At 35.3% G+C, this 20895-nt stretch overlaps 1 non-coding gene across 1 annotated transcript; it reads right to left on the bottom strand.

The window, feature by feature from the left end:
- Positions 1 to 2015: 2015 nt before the first annotated feature.
- Positions 2016 to 2122, bottom strand: LOC112998278 (small nucleolar RNA R71). The gene has a single exon (XR_003263314.1). It is a non-coding gene; the product is annotated as a small nucleolar RNA R71 (small nucleolar RNA).
- Positions 2123 to 20895: the final 18773 nt, after the last annotated feature.

Here is a 20895-nt window from a genome sequence, read left to right as displayed (position 1 = left end):
TTTAGTTGTGGACTTGAAGAGGGCAAATAAAGCAGCGCTTACCTTAGTTAATATCTAATTAGGAAATTTCGCAATTTTATTTTATGTTGTTCAGTGTTTATTTCGTTTTGGGCCAGAGTATTGTAATAGGGCCCAGTGACTTTGAGTGACTCTTTTTAAATAGCTGCCTTGGGATTCTTGCAAGGCATTATATTCTGTTATGTTATTCATTATTCAGAGCTTTGTTTTAGGGTTTTCGTTTTTCTGTTTTGATGCTTTTGAGTTCGTAATGCAATTTTACGTTTTCTGCTTCTAATTACAATTTCGTTCTTGCTTCTTCTTCTACTCTCATTTACGTTTCTGTTCCATTTTACATTTCTGTTCGTTTACGTTTCTGTTCATTTACGTTTCCGTTCATTTACGTTTCTGCTTCATGTTTCAATTGCGTTTTCTGTTTGAATCCATGGAAGGCTAGATTTTCTGGTGTTGTTTCCTTTTGAGGGCGAAGCCCAACTCTCTTTGAGGTTTCGCTTGTAATGTGGTTTCCTGGCATTCTCCCTTCACCAGTATCCCAAATTCGTGAATATTAATCAGTGCACGCTTCGTGTTCGATTAATTGCCTCTGAGCCTCACTTGCGTTCATGCTTAATGGACGAAGGGCTAACTGGTGTATGTGGTGCCTAATCACGTATTGAAAACCCTAAGTTGATTTTCGCTTAGTAAATTGAAGTAGGGTTGGATTAAGTGGTTGACTGTTAGGGACGAATTCTCCATAACCCAGGATAAGAGAATGGCTTCTGAATTAGAGGAAACAACCCGTTTTTAATATTAGTAGTTTCGTATTCCAGTTTACTTGTTCTGCTCTTTAATCACAAAACAAACAAACCCTCCCCAATCGTTACTGTTACTGCAAGTATATTATGAACATTTGGTTTGTCACTGCTCGTTGGGAAACGACCTAGGATCACTTCCTAGTTACTGCATTTTCATGCAAATTTGATTCGGGTACGGCCTCGATCAAATTTGGCGCCGTTGCCGGGGAGCAGTGTCCAAAGGTTCATAATAGCTAGCTAGTGTTGTGTGTTTAATCCTTTCGTGTTTTATGTTTAATTGTTAGTTCTGTGTTAGTATGTGTGTTAGTGTTGTTTAGTGTCCTGGTATTTTGTTTAATGTGTGTTCTGTTTCAGTTTTTCCATTAAGCGTTTCCCCTGTTTCAGTCTTGGGTGTTTTGCTGTGAAGATTGTGCTTGCGGCAAAAACAGAGTAGTAGTAGAAATCAATTAGAGACGGATTTTAGCGACCACCCATGCTAAATTATTTGAGATTTTTTGTTTTAGTAGCTAGGGTTGTTATTTTTGGCTGAAATTTTTTGTGGTAACTTCTTTTAATCCATATTTTGTGAGAAAAATAGCTAGAGCCTTTAGTTTGGTCAGATTTGAAAGTTCCAAAAAACTAGCAAATTTTGTGTTTGTCAAAACTTCAAACGGCACATTTCATAGATTAGTTAGGCATCATTTTATACCTTTTGATCATTCTGAGCATTCCATAACTGGTGAATCTGTGCATTCTGTTATTGGTGATTTTGAACATCCTGATCTTGAGCATTATAATTTTGAGCATTCTGATTCTGAGCATTCTGATTTTGCACATTCTGAGAACATGGCACAACCTCCACCTCGTGAGAGGACTCTAAGGGAAATGGCTGCACCTGATTTCACCTACGAAAGCTTGTGCATCCAATACCCTGATGAGGATGTCCCATATGTTCTTAAAACTGGACTAATTCATTTGCTTCCAAAGTTTCATGGCCTTGCAGGTGAAGACCCGCACAAACATTTGAAAGAATTTCACATTGTCTGCTCCACCATGAAACCCCCAGATGTCCAAGAGGATCACATATTTCTGAAGGCTTTTCCTCATTCATTAGAGGGAGTGGCAAAGGACTGGCTGTATTACCTTGCTCCAAGGTCCATCACGAGCTGGGATGACCTTAAGAGAGTATTCTTAGAGAAATTTTTCCCTGCTTCCAGGACCACAACCATCAGGAAGGATATCTCAGGTATTAGACAACTCAGTGGAGAGAGCCTGTATGAGTACTGGGAGAGATTTAAGAAACTATGTGCCAGTTGCCCCCACCATCAGATTTCAGAACAGCTTCTTCTCCAATATTTTTATGAAGGACTCAGTAATATGGAGAGAAGTATGATAGATGCTACCAGTGGTGGAGCCCTTGGAGACATGACTCCTGCTGAAGCCAGAAATTTAATTGAGAAGATGGCCTCCAACTCCCAGCAGTTTAGCACCAGAAATGATGCCATAGTCATTAGAGGAGTGCATGAGGTAGCTACAAACCCATCTGCATCATCTGAAACTAAGAAGCTTGAAGGCAAACTGGATGCATTGGTTAACTTGGTAACCCAGCTGGCCTTGAATCAGAAATCTGTACCTGTCGCAAGGGTTTGTGGTTTGTGCTCCTCTGCTGACCACCATACAGACCTTTGCCCTTCCATGCAGCAACCTGGAGCAATTGAGTAGCCTGAAGCTTATGCTGCAAATATTTACAATAGACCTCCTCAACCTCAGCAGCAAAATCAACCACAGCAGAGCAATTATGACCTTTCCAGCAACAGATACAACCCTGGATGGAGGAATCACCGTAACCTCAGATGGTCCAGCCCTCAGCAACAACAACAGCAGCTTGCTCCTTCCTTCCAAAATGTTGTTGGCCCAAGCAGACCATACATTCCTCCACCAATCCAACAACAGCAACAACCCCAGAAACAACCAACAGTTGAGGCCCCTCCACAACCTTCCCTCGAAGAACTTGTGAGGCAAATGACTATGCAAAACATGCAGTTTCAGCAAGAGACCAGAGCCTCCATTCAGAGCTTAACCAATCAGATGGGACAATTGGCTACCCAATTGAATCAACAACAGTCCCAGAATTCTGACAAGCTGCCTTCTCAAGCTGTCCAAAATCCCAAAAATGTTAGTGCCATTTCATTGAGGTCGGGAAAGCAATGTCAAGGACCTCAACCCGTAGCACCTTCCTCATCTGCAAATGAACCTGCCAAACTTCACTCTATTCCAGAAAAAGGTGATGACAAAAATTTACCTAACAATTTCTTTGCAGGTGAATCTTCTTCCACAGGTAATTCTGATTTGCAGAAGCAGCACATTCCCCCTCTTCCATTCCCTCCAAGAGCAGTTTCCAACAAAAAAATGGAAGAGGCAGAGAAAGAGATCTTGGAAACATTTAGAAAGGTAGAGGTAAACATACCTCTGTTGGATGCAATAAAGCAAATTCCAAGATATGCCAAATTCTTGAAGGAGCTGTGCACTAATAAGCGGAAGCTTAAAGGAAGTGAACGGATTAACATGGGCAGAAATGTCTCCGCATTGATTGGTAAATTTGTTCCTCAAATTCCTGAAAAATGCAAAGATCCAGGTACATTCAGCATACCTTGTATCATAGGGAATAGTAAGTTTGACAATGCCATGCTAGATTTAGGAGCTTCTGTTAGTGTTATGCCTCTGTCTATTTTTAATTCTCTATCTTTAGGCCCCTTGCAGTCAACTGATGTGGTAATTCATTTAGCTAATAGAAGTGTTGCCTACCCTGTTGGTTTCATAGAACATGTCTTAGTTAGAGTTGGTGAACTGATTTTCCCTGTTGATTTTTATATTTTGAATATGGAAGATGGATTTTCTCAAGGATCAGTTCCCATCATTCTAGGCAGACCCTTTATGAAAACTGCTAGAACTAAGATAGATGTTTATGCAGGCACACTGTCCATGGAGTTTGGTGATATAACTGTTCATTTTAATATTCTGGATGCTATGAAATACCCATCTGAAGATCTTTCTGTATTTCGTGCTGAAATAATTGACCATGTTGTTGATGAATACATGACTGATCTTTATTCTAATCTGCATGCCTCTCACTCTTCATGCATTGAGTCTGAAATTGTACTTGATCATATGTCTGAATTTAATGCTGAGAGTGAATCTGAGAGTAATATTGATTGCATGCCTGGTGGTGGTGTTTTACCTCTTGAGATTGATTTTATAGAGTCAGATAGGACTAACCATGTTTCAGGAAGTACACATACCTCTGACTTTCTTTATGAGGTAAAGGCTGAGAAACCATCCCCTTCCACCACTGTCCAGCCGACCACACCAGAATTGAAGCCTCTGCCATCAAATTTAAAATACGCTTACTTGGATGATAGCAAGAGTTTTCCAGTGATTATATCTGCCTCCCTTGCTGATGAGCAAGAGGAGAAGTTGTTGTCAGTTCTCAAGAAGCATAAGAAGGCTATAGGCTGGACCCTGGCGGACATTCCTGGTATTAGCCCATCCACATGTATGCATCAAATAAATTTAGAGGATGGAGCTAAACCGGTAAGACAACCACAGAGAAGACTCAACCCGGTGATTCTTGATGTAGTGAAGAAGGAGATAACCAAGCTTTTGTAAGCTGGAATCATTTATCCTATCTCCGACAGCCAATGGGTGAGTCCCGTCCAGGTAGTCCCGAAGAAGACTGGCCTCACAGTGATCAGAAATGAGAAGGAGGAGCTGATTCCTACTCGGGTGCAGAACAGTTGGAGAGTCTGCATTGACTATAGGAGGCTGAACCAGGTTACCAAAAAGGACCATTTTCCCCTGCCATTCATTGACCAGATCCTTGAACGCCTGGCAGGTAAATCCCACTACTGTTTCCTTGATGGTTTTTCTGGTTATATGCAAATTACTATTGCTCCTGAGGATCAGGAAAAGACCACATTCACCTGCCCCTTCGGCACTTTTGCTTATAGGAGGATGCCTTTCGGCCTGTGCAATGCCCCTGGTACCTTCCAGCGGTGCATGATTAGTATTTTCAGTGATTTTTTAGAAAATTGCATAGAGGTGTTTATGGATGATTTCACTGTATATGGATCCTCTTTTGATGGTTGTTTGAATAGTTTGGAAAAAGTTTTGAATAGATGCATTGAAACTAACCTTGTTCTAAATTTTGAAAAATGTCATTTTATGGTTGAGCAAGGTATAGTTTTAGGCCACATTATTTCCAATAAGGGTATTGAAGTAGATCCTGCAAAAATTTCTGTTATTTCACAATTGCCTTACCCCTCTTGTGTGCGAGAGGTGCGATCTTTTCTTGGTCATGCAGGATTCTACAGGCGCTTTATAAGGGATTTTAGCAAAGTAGCCCTTCCACTGTCCAACTTGTTGCAAAAGGAGGTGGAGTTTGACTTTAATGACAGATGCAAAGAGGCTTTTGATTGCCTCAAAAGAGCGTTGACTACCACCCCCATCATCCAGGCACCCGATTGGACAGCCCCTTTTGAGCTTATGTGTGATGCATCAAATTATGCATTGGGGGCTGTCCTTGCTCAGAAAATTGATAAATTGCCCAGGGTGATATATTATGCTTCTAGGACTTTAGATGCTGCCCAAGCAAATTATACTACTACTGAGAAAGAACTTCTAGCCATAGTTTTTGCTCTTGAAAAATTTCGATCTTATTTGCTTGGTACTCGCATTATTGTTTATACTGACCATGCAGCTCTAAAGTACTTGTTGAAGAAGGCTGATTCTAAGCCTAGGTTGATCCAATGGATGCTCTGGCTCCAAGAGTTTGACTTGGAGATCCGTGATAGGAGCGGAGCACAAAATCTAGTTGCTGATCATTTGAGTCGGATCGAACGTGTCTCTGATGCAGATTCACCTATTCGGGATGATTTCCCGGATGATCATTTGTATATATTGTATAGTATTTCTGACTCTCTTTCTTCTCCCTGGTTTGCTAACATTGTCAATTATTTAGTTGCCTCTGTTTTTCCTCCCTTAGCATCTAAGGCCCAAAAAGATAAAATTAAAAGTGATGCTAAGTATTTTATTTGGGATGACCCCTACTTGTGGAAATTGTGCAGTGATCAGGTCATTAGACGGTGCATTCCAGATCATGAGACTGACTCAGTCCTGCAGTTCTGTCATTCTTCCGCACCGGGAGGTCATCTGGGTGTTCAAAGGACAGCTCGCAAAGTGCTTGATTGTGGTTTTTATTGGCCCACCATCTTTAAAGATGTGTGGAAGATCTGCAGCACTTGTGAGCAGTGTCAGAGAGCAGGAAATACACTTACATGGCGACAACAAATGCCTCAGCAACCTATGCTATTCTGTGAGGTGTTTGATGTCTGGGGTATAGATTTCATGGGTCCTTTTCCTGTCTCTTTTGGTTATGTTTACATTCTCCTTGCAGTTGACTATGTTTCAAAATGGGTGGAAGCCAAGCCCACTAGAACTAATGATGTTAAAGTTGTCGCGGACTTTGTCAGGTCTAATCTGTTTTCAGGTTTGGAGTACCTAAAGCAATTGTTAGTGATCAAGGAACCCATTTTTGCAACAGGACAATGCATGCCCTGCTTAAAAAGTACGGGGTGGTACACAGGGTATCCACACCATACCACCCCCAGACTAATGGACAGGCAGAAATTTCTAACAGGGAAATCAAGAGAATTCTAGAGAAGATTGTGCAGCCAAGCAGGAAAGATTGGAGTACCAGGCTTGATGATGCTCTCTGGGCACATCGGACTGCCTACAAAGCACCCATAGGAATGTCTCCTTATCGGGTTGTCTTTGGAAAGGCATGTCATCTTCCAGTGGAAATTGAGCACAAAGCATACTGGGCAGTGAAGACTTGCAACTTCTCTATGGATCAAGCTGGCGAGGAAAGGAAGTTGCAACTGAGTGAGTTAGATGAAATCCGCCTAGAAGCCTACGAGAATGCCAAGTTCTACAAAGAAAAGACCAAGAAGTTCCATGATAGTATGATAGTTAAAAAAGACTTCGTGGTTGGGCAAAAAGTGTTATTGTATAATTCTAGGCTTGGACTCATGAGTGGTAAGTTGAGGTCTAAGTGGATTGGTCCTTTTGTTGTTACTAATGTTTTTCCTTATGGTACAGTTGAGATCAAAAGCGACTCCACAAACAAGAGCTTCAAGGTCAACGGACATCGACTTAAGCCATTCCTCACGAACCCTTCTTTAGTGGACGTAGTGGTGGAAGAGACTTCCTTACTCCACCCTACTCTTCCTCCACCATGACTTAGGGAGTTTTTCTTTTCCTATCTCCTTCTTTGCTTCTATTACACTTGTCCGATTCTCTTTGATGATTTAATTGTTTTTAATCTTTTAATTGTGCTACATTGAGGACAATGTGTTGTTTAAGTATGGGGGGGAGTGTTCTTTGGTTTTGCTAGTTTTGTTGGTTTTGTTAATTTGTTAGTCGTGTTAATTTGTTAATGTTGTTAGTTTCGTCGGATTTTAGTTTAATATTTTGGGTCAATTTTGTGTGCACGTACGACTTTGCATGTTTTTCTTTGAATTATAGGATATGTTCAAGAAATGGGTAATTGTTTTGAAAATAAAAGTTCTTGACATTTTGTGACTTGAAATCCTTGATTCTTCTCTACATGTCATGATAGTTTTGAAAGCTCAATTTGAAAGTGATGAGTTTACCTTTGTGAGAATTTGAGCCATCCATCATCATAATCATTTGGTGTGTTTTGCCCCATTGATTGCTTGCACAATAGCCTTGGCTTGATTCTTGTTGATGCGTCCTAATTCACATGCATATTTGGAAATGATTGAGGCAATTTTGTTCTTATAAGCTTCTAGCCAAATGGACTTACCTTGAATTAATTCCTTTGATAGCCCTTTTGAGCCTTGTTTCCCTTTCCTTGTTTTGAAGCTCACTACAAGCCTTAAGTGAAAAACCATGATATCACCATATCCTTAAGGAATTTTGGAGCTTTGGAATTGTTTTGGGAATAAGTGTGGGGGGTTTTTGTTTCATTGGACAACTTGTTTTGTTGGCTATGCTTCATGATGTATTTTGGGCCATACTTGATGTACATTGTATATTGGTTAAATGTTGGACATGCTGAATGAAATGTTGTTTCTCAAAGGCTATAGAATAAAAAAAAAATATTCGAAAAAAAAAATTCGAAAAAAGAAAAAGAAAAGCAATAAAGTTGAGTGAATAAGATCTTAAATGGCACAAGAATGATGAAACTCTTGGTTCTACTCTTCATGTTTAATTTTTATCTTTACTTCTTTTTATTTTTTTCTTAATATGCACTTATTCCCCTTTGCTCCTCTATTCCTTTGGGATTTAGCCACTTATTCCATATTTCTCCATACCTTGTCCTTGGCCCCATTACAACCTTAAAAGACCTTTTGATCCTCATGTGCTTGTGTTTGTGGGTTGATTGTCAATTTTAGAATCTTGCCAAGTCTATGTGGTGTTTGCTTTCATGGGTGCTTTGAGGGTAAATAGTAGCCTAGACACTTGAGAGATAGAGTGTATATCTTGTGAGGCTTTATCACTTTTCATTCTTGAGCTGATTAACTATTTTGCCATGATTGGGTTGCTTGGATGATTTTCATGAATGTCTTGACTTTTTGGATTTCCTTATGTTAGATGTTACCCATTCCTTTCATTCCTTGATGTTCATTGAGAAATATATGAATGTGTTTGTTTGTCTCTCTTTGATATCCTTGGATTTTGTTCTTTGTTTCATTATGCCCAGGAGTGCAAAAGGCTAAGTATGGGGGGTTTTGATGTGCCATCATTTTCTTCTATTTTCTAAACCCTTTTTGCACCATTTTAATTATTGATTGGTCTTAATTGTCAATTAATTAGGCAGTTTTATTATTTGGGCTCATTTAGCTAATTTGATGTTTTTAATCTAATTTCAGGAATTAATGAAACATTGGGCTTAATCCGGAATTTAGTTGTGGACTTGAAGAGGGCAAATAAAGCAGCGCTTACCTTAGTTAATATCTAATTAGGAAATTTCGCAATTTTATTTTATGTTGTTCAGTGTTTATTTCGTTTTGGGCCAGAGTATTGTAATAGGGCCCAGTGACTTTGAGTGACTCTTTTTACATAGCTACCTTGGGATTCGTGCAAGGCATTCTATTCTGTTATGTTATTCATTATTTAGAGCTTTGTTTTAGGGTTTTCGTTTTTCTGTTTTGATGCTTCTGAGTTCGTAATGCAATTTTACGTTTTCTGCTTCTAATTACAATTTCGTTCTTGCTTCTTCTTCTACTCTCATTTACGTTTCTGTTCCATTTTACATTTCTGTTCGTTTACGTTTCTGTTCATTTACGTTTCCGTTCATTTACGTTTCTGCTTCATGTTTCAATTGCGTTTTCTGTTTGAATCCATGGAAGGCTAGATTTTCTGGTGTTGTTTCCTTTTGAGGGCGAAGCCCAACTCTCTTTGAGGTTTCGCTTGTAATGTGGTTTCCTGGCATTCTCCCTTCACCAGTATCCCAAATTCGTGAATATTAATCAGTGCACGCTTCGTGTTCGATTAATTGCCTCTGAGCCTCACTTGCGTTCATGCTTAATGGACGAAGGGCTAACTGGTGTATGTGGTGCCTAATCATGTATTGAAAACCCTAAGTTGATTTTCGCTTAGTAAATTGAAATAGGATTGGATTAAGTGGTTGACTGTTAGGGACGAATTCTCCATAACCCAGGATAAGAGAATGGCTTCTGAATCAGAGGAAACAACCCGTTTTTAATATTATTAGTTTCGTATTCCAGTTTACTTGTTCTGCTCTTTAATCACAAAACAAACAACCCCCCCCCCCCAATCGTTACTGTTACTGCAAGTATATTATGAACATGTGGTTTGTCAATGCATTTTCATGCAAATTTGAACTGGTGCTGGCAGCTTGGACATACAAGCTTGTAAAAATTACTGAGAATTGACGTTTGGATAAATTAATTTGACGTTTTGTTCTACTTTAATATTTTTGTAAGAATTTTATGATTTAGGTTTCAGCCGCAAAAAATAACAAGACAAAACTCAAATCATTTGTTCCTGAGTGTATGAAATTCTTTTAGCCAATTATTTGATTTGAGTCAAATCTTTCATGTTAATTAGTCCTTAACATGTTCATGCAAAATTCTTAGAGAGTCTTTGATTGTGAACCTTTTCTTGAACTTTTAGGTTTCCTTATGATTGTGTCTATTGTGAATTTGAGTTTTGGTGATTGAATTGCTGGCTGAAATGTTGATCCTAAGTGAATATTGAACTCCTAAAACTGTGGTAAACAATCCTAGTGACTTCAGCATACATAGGAAGGTTAAAAGTAAGCCGAAGGCAATCAATATACCATGCTTTTAAAAACAAATCACTGGTGCTAGCAGGTTGGACATACAAACTCGTAAAAATTACTGAGAATTGGTTACTTCGAATTTTGAGCTGAAATTTTTACTGAATTTTCTAGACATTTGGAAAAAATTTATACGAAAAGAAACAAGTGATTTGGATAAAATTAAAAATACTTAAAATTACACAAGTTTCATGACTAGACATGATTTCTATAACAAAACTGCAATAGGTGAACAAGTCGCTCTAGATTTTTGAGGTTTTCTTCTACTTTAATATTTTTGTAAGAATTTTATGATTTAGGTTTCAGCCACAAATAATAACAAGACAAAACTCAAATCATTTGTTCCTGAGTGTATGAAATTATTTTAGCCAATTATTTGATTTGAGTCAAATCTTTCATGTTAATTAGTCCTTAACATGTTCATGCAAAATCCTTAGAGAGTCTTTGATTGTGAACCTTTGCTTGAACTTTTAGGTTTCCTTATGATTGTGTCTCTTGTGAATTTGAGTTTTCGTGATTGAATCGCTGGCTGAAATGTTGATCCTAAGTGAATATTGAACTCCTAAAACTGTGGTAGACAATCCTAGTGAGTTCAACATTCATAGGAAGGTTAAAAGTAAGCCGAAGGCAATCAATATACCATGCTTTTAAAAACAAATCACTGGTGCTGGCAGGTTGGACATACAAACTCGTAAAAATTACTGAGAATTGGTTACTTCGAATTTTGAGCTGAAATTTTTACTGAATTTTCTAGACATCTGGAAAACATTTATACACAAAGAAACAAGTGATTTGGATAAAATGAAAAAATACTAAAAATAACACAAGTTTCATGACTAGACATGATTTCTATGACAAAACTGCAATAGGTGAACAAGTCGCTCTAGATTTTTGAGGTTTTCTTCTACTTTAATATTTTTGTAAGAGTTTTCGAATTTAGGTTTCAGCCGCAAAAAATAACAAGACAAAACTCAAATCATTTGTTCATGACTGTATGAAATTCTTTTAGCCTATTATTTGATTTGAGTCAAATCTTTCATGTTAATTAGTCCTTAACATGTTCATGCAAAATTCTAAGAGAGTCTTTGATTGTGAACCTTTGCTTGAACTTTTAGGTTTCCTTATGATTGTGTCTATTGTGAATTTGAGTTTTGGTGATTGAATTGGTGGGTGAAATGTTGATCTTATGTGAATATTGAACTCCTAAAATTGTGGTAAACAATCCTAGTGAGTTCAACATACATAGGAAGGTTGAAAGTAAGCCCAAGGCAATCAATATACCATGCTTAAAAAAAACAATCGCTGGTGTTGGCAGCTTGGGCATACAAACTTGTAAAAATTACTGAGAATTGGTTACTTCGAATTTGGAGCTGATGTTTTTACTGAATTTTCTAGACATCTGGAAAAAATTTATACAAAAAGAAACAAGTGATTTGGAGAAAATGAAAAAATACTAAAAATCACACAACTTTCATGACTAGACATGACTTCTATGACAAAGCTACAATAGGTGACAAGTCGCTCTAGATTTTTGAGGTTTTCTTCTACTTTAATATTTTTATAAGAATTTTATGATTTAGGTTTCAGCCGTACCAAATAACAAGACAAAACTCAAATCATTTTTTCATGAGTGTATGAAATTCTTTTAGCCTATTATTTGATTTGAGTCAAATATTTCATGTTAATTAGTCCTTAACATGTTCATGCAAAATTCAAAGTGAGTATTTATTGTGAACCTTTGCTTGAACTTTTAGGTTTCCTTATGATTGTGTCTATTGTGAATTTGAGTTTTGGTGATTGAATTGTTCGGTGAAATGTTGATCCTAAGTGAATATTGAACTCCTAAAACTGTGGTAAACTATCCTAGTAAGTTCAACATACATAGGAAGGGTGAAAGTAAGCCCGAGGCAATCAATATACCATGCAGGAAAAAAAAATCGCTGGTGCTGGCAGCTTGGACATAAAAACTTGTAAAAATTACTGTTAATTGGTTACTTCAAATTTTGAGCTGAAATTTTTACTGAATTTTCTAGACATCTGGAAAAAATTTATACAAAGAGAAACAAGTGATTTGGATAAAATGAAAAAAAATACTAAAAATCACACAAGTTTCATGACTAGATATGACTTCTTTGATAAAACTACAATAGGTGAACAAGTCGCTCTAGATTTTTGAGGTTTTCTTCTTCTTTAATATTTTTGTAAGAATTTTATGATTTAGGTTTCAGCTGCAAAAAATAACAAGACAAAACTCAAATCATTTTTTCATGAGTGTATGAAATTCTTTTACACTATTATTTGATTTGAGTCAAATCTATCATGTTAATTAGTCCTTAACATGTTCATGCAAAATTCTTAGAGAGTCTTTGATTGTGAACTTTTGCTTGAACTTTTAGGTTTCCTTATGATTGTGTCTATTGTGAATTTGAGTTTTGGTGATTGAATTGCTGGCTGAAATGTTGACCCTAAGTGAATATTGAACTCGTAAAACTGTGGTAATCAATCCTAGTGAGTTCAACATACATAGGAAGGTTGAAAGTAAGCCCAAGGCAATCAATATACCATGCTTAAAAAAAAACAATCGCTGGTGCTGGCAGCTTGGACATACAAACTTGTAATAATTACTGAGAATTGGTTAGTTCGAATTTTGAGCTGAAGTTTTTACTGAATTTTCTGGACATCTTGAAAAAATTTATACAAAAAGAAACAAGTGATTTGGATAAAATAAAAAAATAATAAAAATCTCATAATTTTCATGACTAGACATGATTTCTATGACAAAACTACAATAGGTGAACAAGACACTCTAGATTTTTGAGGTTTTCTTCTACTTTAATATTTTTGTAATAATTTTATGATTGAGGTTTTAGATGCAAAAAAAAAAAAAAGACAAAACTCAAATTATTTGTTCATGACTGTATGAAATTCTTTTAGCCGATTATTTGATTTTAATCAAAAATTTCATGTTAATTAGTCCTTAATATATTCATGTAAAATTCTTAGAGAGTCTTTCATTGTGAAACTTTGCTTGAACTTTTAGGTTTCCTTATGATTGTGTCTATTGTGAATTTGAGTTTTGGTGATTGAATTGCTGGCTGAAATGTTGATCCTATGTGAATATTGAACACCTAAAACTGTGGTAAACAATCCTAGTGAGCTCAACATACATAGGAAGGTTGAAAGAAAGCCTGAGGCAATCAATATACCATGCTTTAAAAAACAAATCGCTGGTGCTGGCAGGTTGGACATACAAACTCGTAAAATTTACTAAGAATTGGTTACTTCGAATTTGGAGCTGACATTTTTACTGAATTTTCTAGACATTTGGAAAAAATTTATACAAAAAGAAACAAGTGTTTTGGATTAAATTAAAAATACTAAAAATCACACAAGTTTCATGACTAGACATGACTTCTATCACAAAACTGCAATAGGTGAACAAGTCGCACTAGATTTTTGAGGTTTTCTTCTACTTTAACATTTTGTAAGAATTTTATAATTTAGGTTTTAGCCGCAAAAAATAACAAGACAAAACTCAAATCATTTGTTCATGAGTGTATTAAATTCTTTTAGCCTATTATTTTATTTGAGTCAAATCTTTCATGTTAATTAGTCCTTAACATGTTCATGCAAAATTCTTAGAGTCTTCGATTGTGAACCTTTGGATGAACTTTTAGGGTTCCTTATGATTGTGTCTATTGTGAATTTGAGTTTTGGTGATTGAATTGCAGGCTGAAATGTTGATCCTAAGTGAATATTGAACTCCTAAAACATTGGTAAACAATCTTAGTGTGTTCAACATACATAGGAAGGTTGAAAGTAAGCCCGAGGAAATCAATATACCATGCTTTAAAAACAAATCGCTGGTGCTGGCAGGTTGGACATACAAACTCGTAAAAATTACTGAGAATTGGTTACTTTGAATTTTGAGCTGAAACTTTTACTGACTTTTCTAGACATTTGGAAAAAATTTATACGAAAAGAAACAAGTGATTTGGATAAAATGAAAAAATACTAAAAATCACACAAGTTTCATGACTAGACATGACTTATATGACAAAACTACAAAAGGTGAACAAGTCGCACTAGATTTTTGTGGTTTTCTTCTACTTTAATATTTTTGTAAGAATTTTATGATTTAGGTTTCAGCCTCAAATAATAACAAGACAAAACTCAAATCATTTGTTCATGAGTGTATGAAATTCTTTTAGCCTATTATTTGATTTGAGTCAAATCTTTCATGTTAATTAGTCCTTAACATGTTCATGCAAAATTCTTAGAGAGTCTTTGATTCTGAACCTTTGCTTGATCTTTTAGGGTTCCTTATGATTGTGTCTATTGTGAATTTGAGTTTTGGTGATTGAATCGCTGGCTGAAATGTTGATCCTAAGTGAATACTGAACTCCTAAAACTGTGGTAAACAATCCTAGTGAGTTGAACATCCACAGGAAGGTTGAAAGTAGGCCCAAGGCAATCAATATACCATGCTTAAAAAAAATCACTGGTGCTGACAGCTTGGACATAAAAACTTGTAAAAATTACTGAGAATTGGTTACTTCAAATTTTGAGGTGAAATTTTTACTGAATTTTCTACAAATCTGGAAAAAATTTATACAAAAAGAAACAAGTGATTTGGATAAATTGAAAAAATACTAAAAATAACACAAATTTCATGACTAGACATCACTTCTATGACAAAACTACAATAGGTGAACAAGTCACTCTAGATTTTTGAGGTTTTCTTCTACTTTAATATTTTTGTAAGAATTTTATGATTTAGGTTTCAGCCACAAAAAGTAACAAGACAAAACTCAAATCATTTGTTGATGAGTGACGCATCCGCATTTTAGCCTATTATTTGATTTGAGTCAAATCTTTGATGTTAATTAGTCGTTAACATGTTCATGCAAAATTCTTAGAGAGTCTTTGATTGTGAACCTTTGGATGAACTTTTAGGGTTCCTTATGATTGTGTCTATTGTGAATTTGAGTTTTGGTGATTGAATTGCTGGCTGAAATGTTGATCCTAAGTGAATACTGATCTCCTAAAACTGTGGAAAACAATCCTAGTGAGTTCAACATACATAGGAAGGTTGAAAGTAAGCCCCAGGCTATCAATATACCATGCTTAAAAAAAAATCGCTGGTGCTGGCAGCTTGGACATACAAACTTGTAAAAAATACTGAGAATTGGTTACTTCAAATTTTGAGCTGAAATTTTTACTGAATTTTCTAGACATCTCGAAACAATTTATACAAAAAGAAACAAGTGATTTGGATAAAATGAAAAATACTAAAAATCACACAAATTTAATGACTAGACATGACTTCTATGACAAAACTGCAATAGGTGAACAAGTCGCTCTAGATTTTTGAGGTTTTCTTCTACTTTAATATTTTTGTAAGAATTTTATGATTTAGGTTTTAGCCGCAAAAAATAACAAGACAAAACTCAAATCATTTGTTCATGAGTGTATAAAATTCTTTTAGCCTATTATTTGATTTGAGTCAAATCTTTCATGTTAATTAGTCCTTAACATGTTCATGCAAAATTCTTAGAGAGTCTTTGATTGTGAACCTTTGCTTGAACTTTTAGGTTTCCTTATGATTGTGTCTATTATGAATTTGAGTTTTGGTGATTGAATTGCTGGCTGAAATGTTGATCCTAAGTGAATACTGAACTCCTAAAACTGTGGAAAACAATCCTAGTGAGTTCAACATACATAGGAAGGTTGAAAGTAAGCCCCAGGCTATCAATATACCATGCTTAAAAAAAAAAATCGCTGGTGCTGACAGCTTGGACATACAAACTCGTAAAAAATACTGAGAATTGGTTACTTCAAATTTTGAGCTGAAATTTTTACTGAATTTTCTAGACATCTGGAAAAAATTTATACAAAAAGAAACAAGTGATTTGGATAAAATGAAAAAAATACTAAAAATCACACAAGTTTCATGACTAGACATGACTTCTATGACAAAACTACAATAGGTGAACAAGTCACTCTAGAGTTTTGAGGTTTTCTTCTACTTTATTATTTTTGTAAGAATTTTATGATTTAGGTTTCAGCCAGAAATAATTACAAGACAAAACTCAAATCATTTGTTCATGAGTGTATGCAATTCTTTTAGCCTACTATTTGATTTGAGTCAAATCCTTCATGTTAATTAGTCCTTAACATGTTCATGCAAAATTCTTAGAGAGTCTTTGATTGTGAACCTTTGCTTGAACTTTTAGGTTTCCTTATGATTGTGTCTATTGTGAATTACAGTTTTGGTGATTGAATTGCAGGCTGAAATGTTGATCCTAAGTGAATACTGAACTCCTAAAACATTGGTAAACAATCCTAGTGTGTTTAACATACATAGGAAGGTTGAAAGTAAGCCCAAGGCAATCAATATACCATGCTTAAAAAAAAATCGCTGGTGCTGGCAGCATGGACATATAAACTTGTAAAAATTAATAAGAATTGGTTACTTCAAATTTTGAGCTGAAATTTTTACTGAATTTTCTAGACATCTGGAAACAATTTATACAAAAAGAAACAAGTGATTCGGATAAAATGAAAAATACTAAAAATCACACAAGTTTCATGACCAGACATGACTTCTATGACAAAACTACAATAGGTGGACAAGTGGCTCAAGATATTTGAGGTTTTCTTCTACTTTAATATTTTTGTAAGAATTTTATGATTTAGGTTTCAGCCAGAAATAATAACAAGACAAAACTCAAATCATTTGTTCATGAGTGTATGAAATTCTTTTAGCCTATTATTTGATTTGATTCAAATCTTTCATGTTAATTAGTCCATAACATGTTCATGCAAAATGCTTAGAGAGTCTTTGATTGTCAGCCTTTGCTTGAACTTTTAGGTTTCCTTATGATTGTGTCTATTGTGAATTTGAGTTTTGGTGATTGAATCGCCGGCTGAAATGTTGATACTAAGTGAATACTGAACTCCTAAAACTGTGGAAAACAATCCTAGTGAGTTCAACATACATAGGAAGGTTGAAAGTAAGCCCCAGGCTATCAATATACCATGCTTTAAAAACAAATCGCTGGTGCTGGCAACTTGGACATAAAAACTTGTAAAAATTACTGAGAATTGGTTACTTCAAATTTTGAGCTGAAATTTTTACTGAATTTTCTAGACATCTGGAAAAAATTTATACAAAAAGAAACAATTGATATGGATAAATTGAACAAAAATACTAAAAATCACACAAATTTCATGACTAGACATGACTTCTATGACAAAACTACAATAGGTGAACAAGTCACTCTAGAGTTTTAAGGTGTTCTTCTACTTTAATATTTTGGTAAGAATTTTATGATTTAGGTTTCAGCCACAAAAAATAACAAGACAAAACTCAAATCATTTGTTCATGAGTGTATGGAATTCTTTTAACCTATTATTTGATTTGAGTCAAATCTTTGATGTTAATTAGTCCTTAACATGTTCATGAAAAATTCTTAGAGAGTCTTTGATTGTGAACCTTTGGATGAACTTTTAGGGTTCCTTATGATTGTGTCTATTGTGAATTTTAGTTTTGGTGATTGAATTGCTGGTTGAAATGTTTATCCTAAGTGAATATTGAACTCCAAAAACATTGGTAAACAATCCTAGTGTGTTCAACGCACATAGGAAGGTTGAAAGTAAGCCCGAGTCAATCAATATACCATGCTTTAAAAAACAAATCGTTGGTACTGGCAGGTTGGACATACAAACTCGTAAAAATTACTGAGAATTGGTTACTTCGAATTTTGAGCTGAAACTTTTACTGAATTTTCTAGACATCTGGAAAAAATTTATAAAAAAAGAAACAAGTGATTTGGATAAAATGGAAAATACTAAAAATCACACAAATTTAATGACTAGACATGACTTCTATGACAAAACTGCAATAGGTGAACAAGTCGCTCTAGATTTTTGAGGTTTTCTTCTACTTTAATATTTTTGTAAGAATTTTATGATTTAGGTTTTAGCCGCAAAAAATAACAAGACAAAACTCAAATCATTTGTTCATGAGTGTATGGAATTCTTTTAGCCTATTATTTGATTTGAGTCAAATCTTTGATGTTAATTAGTCGTTAACATGTTCATGCAAAATTCTTAGAGAGTCTTTGATTGTGAACCTTTGGATGAACTTTTAGGGTTCCTTATGATTGTGTCTATTGTGAATTTGAGTTTTGGTGATTGAATTGCTGGCTGAAATGTTGATCCTAAGTGAATACTGATCTCCTAAAACTGTGGAAAACAATCCTAGTGAGTTCAACATACATAGGAAGGTTGAAAGTAAGCCCCAGGCTATCAATATACCATGCTTAAAAAAAAATCGCTGGTGCTGGCAGCTTGGACATACAAACTTGTAAAAAATACTGAGAATTGGTTACTTCAAATTTTGAGCTGAAATTTTTACTGAATTTTCTAGACATCTCGAAACAATTTATACAAAAAGAAACAAGTGATTTGGATAAAATGAAAAATACTAAAAATAACACAAGCTTCATGACTAGACATGACTTCTATGACAAAACTACAATAGGTGGACAAGTCGCTCTAGATTTTTGAGGTTTTCTTCTACTTTAATATTTTTGTAAGAATTTTATGATTTAGGTTTCAGCCACAAAAAATAACAAGACAAAACTCAAATCATTTGTTCATGAGTGTATGAAATTCTTTTAGCCTATTATTTGATTTGAGTCAAATCTTTCATGTTAATTAGTCCTTAACATGTTCATGCAAAATGCTTAGAGAGTCTTTGATTGTGAACCTTTGCTTGAACTTTTAGGTTTCCTTATGATTGTGTCTATTGTGAATTTGAGTTTTGGTGATTGAATTGCTGGCTGAAATGTTGATCCTAAGTGAATATTGAACTCCTAAAACTGTGGTAAACAGTCCTAGTGAGTTCAACATACATAGGAAGGTTGAAAGTAAGCCTGAGGCAATCAATATACCATGCTTAAAAAAAAATCGCTGGTGCTGGCAGCTTGGACATACAAACTTGTAAAAATTACTGAGAATTGGTTACTTCGAATTTGGAGTTGAAATTTTTACTGAATTTTTTAGACATCTGGAAAAAAGTTATACAAAAAGAAACAAGTTATGTGGATAAAATGAAAAAATACTTAAAATAACACAAGTTGGCAGAAAAATGAGTATCCAGGAAAAAAAAAGTGAAAGGGAAGTGTGCTTGTTCTTTTGGCTCAAAATTTATTCTATAATTGGTGCCTATGTTATACCAATCTTAGTTCTGAAATTTCAATTTAAAATTACTGTGAAAACAAGTGCCAAAGCTAGAGGTTTTTTGAGACTTTTTTTTATAGTGTTTTTACTCTACTCTAGAGCCATTCTAAGTTTCTCTTTGAGTCCTAGCTTGCTTCTATGTCCTTTTCATTGCTTTAATTGTTGAGTAATCCTTGAAAAATTGTCTTGTTAAAACTCCATTGGTTTAGCTTTCATTTCATTTTTTTTTGGTCTTTGGTTATTGCTTGTCTCTTTGTTTCATTGTTTGTGGGTTGCCATATAGGGAATTGGAAGGAGGATTGGTGCCATCCCTTGAAGAATTTGAGTCAAGAAGAAAGGGGCCAACCACCTTAAGAGCTATTGGACTAAGAAGCACTCCAAATTGAGTGAATCACCAAAGAGAGAACAACCACCAAAATTGAGGACCGTTTTGTAATTTTGTAATTTGCATTTTACTTCCTTCATTGCTTTCAAGTTTTGTAACAAAAAGGCCTTTCATTGGAAGTGCGTTGGGAACCTCCAATAGGTTACCAAACTTCCATTTGTGTGTAATAATTTTAGGCAATTTTTCCTTAGGATAGTGAGTGTTTTGATGGGAACCTTGAATGTGGTCATTCAAACACTCTTAGGATTCGCCTAGTTTACATTTCTTGCTTACTTTCATAGCTTATTTCCTTTACCTTCCATTGTCAAACCGCCTAGATAGCTTTCCTTTTACCAATTAGTTTTTTCCCTTGTCTTTCACACCTCTTTTAGTGTTTATTTTGGCTAGTTTCAACCATATTTTCTTTTACCTTTTGTTTTCAAACCTCCAACAAGAAAGAACCACAACTTAGGAACCAACATGAGTCATCATTCATCTAGTGTTAATGGCGAGGGTACTAGTCATAAAGACCCTTTATCTAGAATCTTAGATGAGTTGAGTTCCCTCAAGTTATGAAAAGAAAAACAAGAGAGAAAAGAAAAAGGAAAAAAAAGAGTGGAAGAAATAAGTCAAGATGAAAGAAAGAAAATAAGAGAGGAAGAAAGAAGAAAAATAATGAAAGAAATGAAAAGAGAAAAACATGCCTCCTATAGTAGTCATAACTCTTGCAAGAGCCTAAGTGAAGAACTTCGTGACTATTACGAAGGAAGGCATAGGTCACTTCTTAGACCTCACTCCCATAGAAGAAAGACAACCTTTAATGGTTAAGGATGAGTGTATGGAGGTAAGTGTCTCCTCCAAGAGTTTAGCAAAGAAGGAAACTCATTTTACAATAAAGACAAACATTAAAGAAACTTTCCCTCTTAGACAATCTCCATATTTTCTCTTTCGTAAAAAGACACTTGTTAGCATTGCCACACCTCTTGGGCTTGAGTTTATTCCTTAAGTAAAGAAGTTGTTGGATGAGGGTTTGGTTCGCAAGAGCTTAAATCCTTGTGCTTTGTTGGTGCCCAAAATTGGTATTATTAGGCACCAAGTCCCTAGAA

This window comes from Glycine max, chromosome 10 (genome assembly GCF_000004515.6).
Source record: "Glycine max cultivar Williams 82 chromosome 10, Glycine_max_v4.0, whole genome shotgun sequence".
Lineage (NCBI taxonomy): Eukaryota > Viridiplantae > Streptophyta > Magnoliopsida > Fabales > Fabaceae > Glycine > Glycine max.
This window is presented reverse-complemented; position numbering and strand designations above follow the sequence as displayed.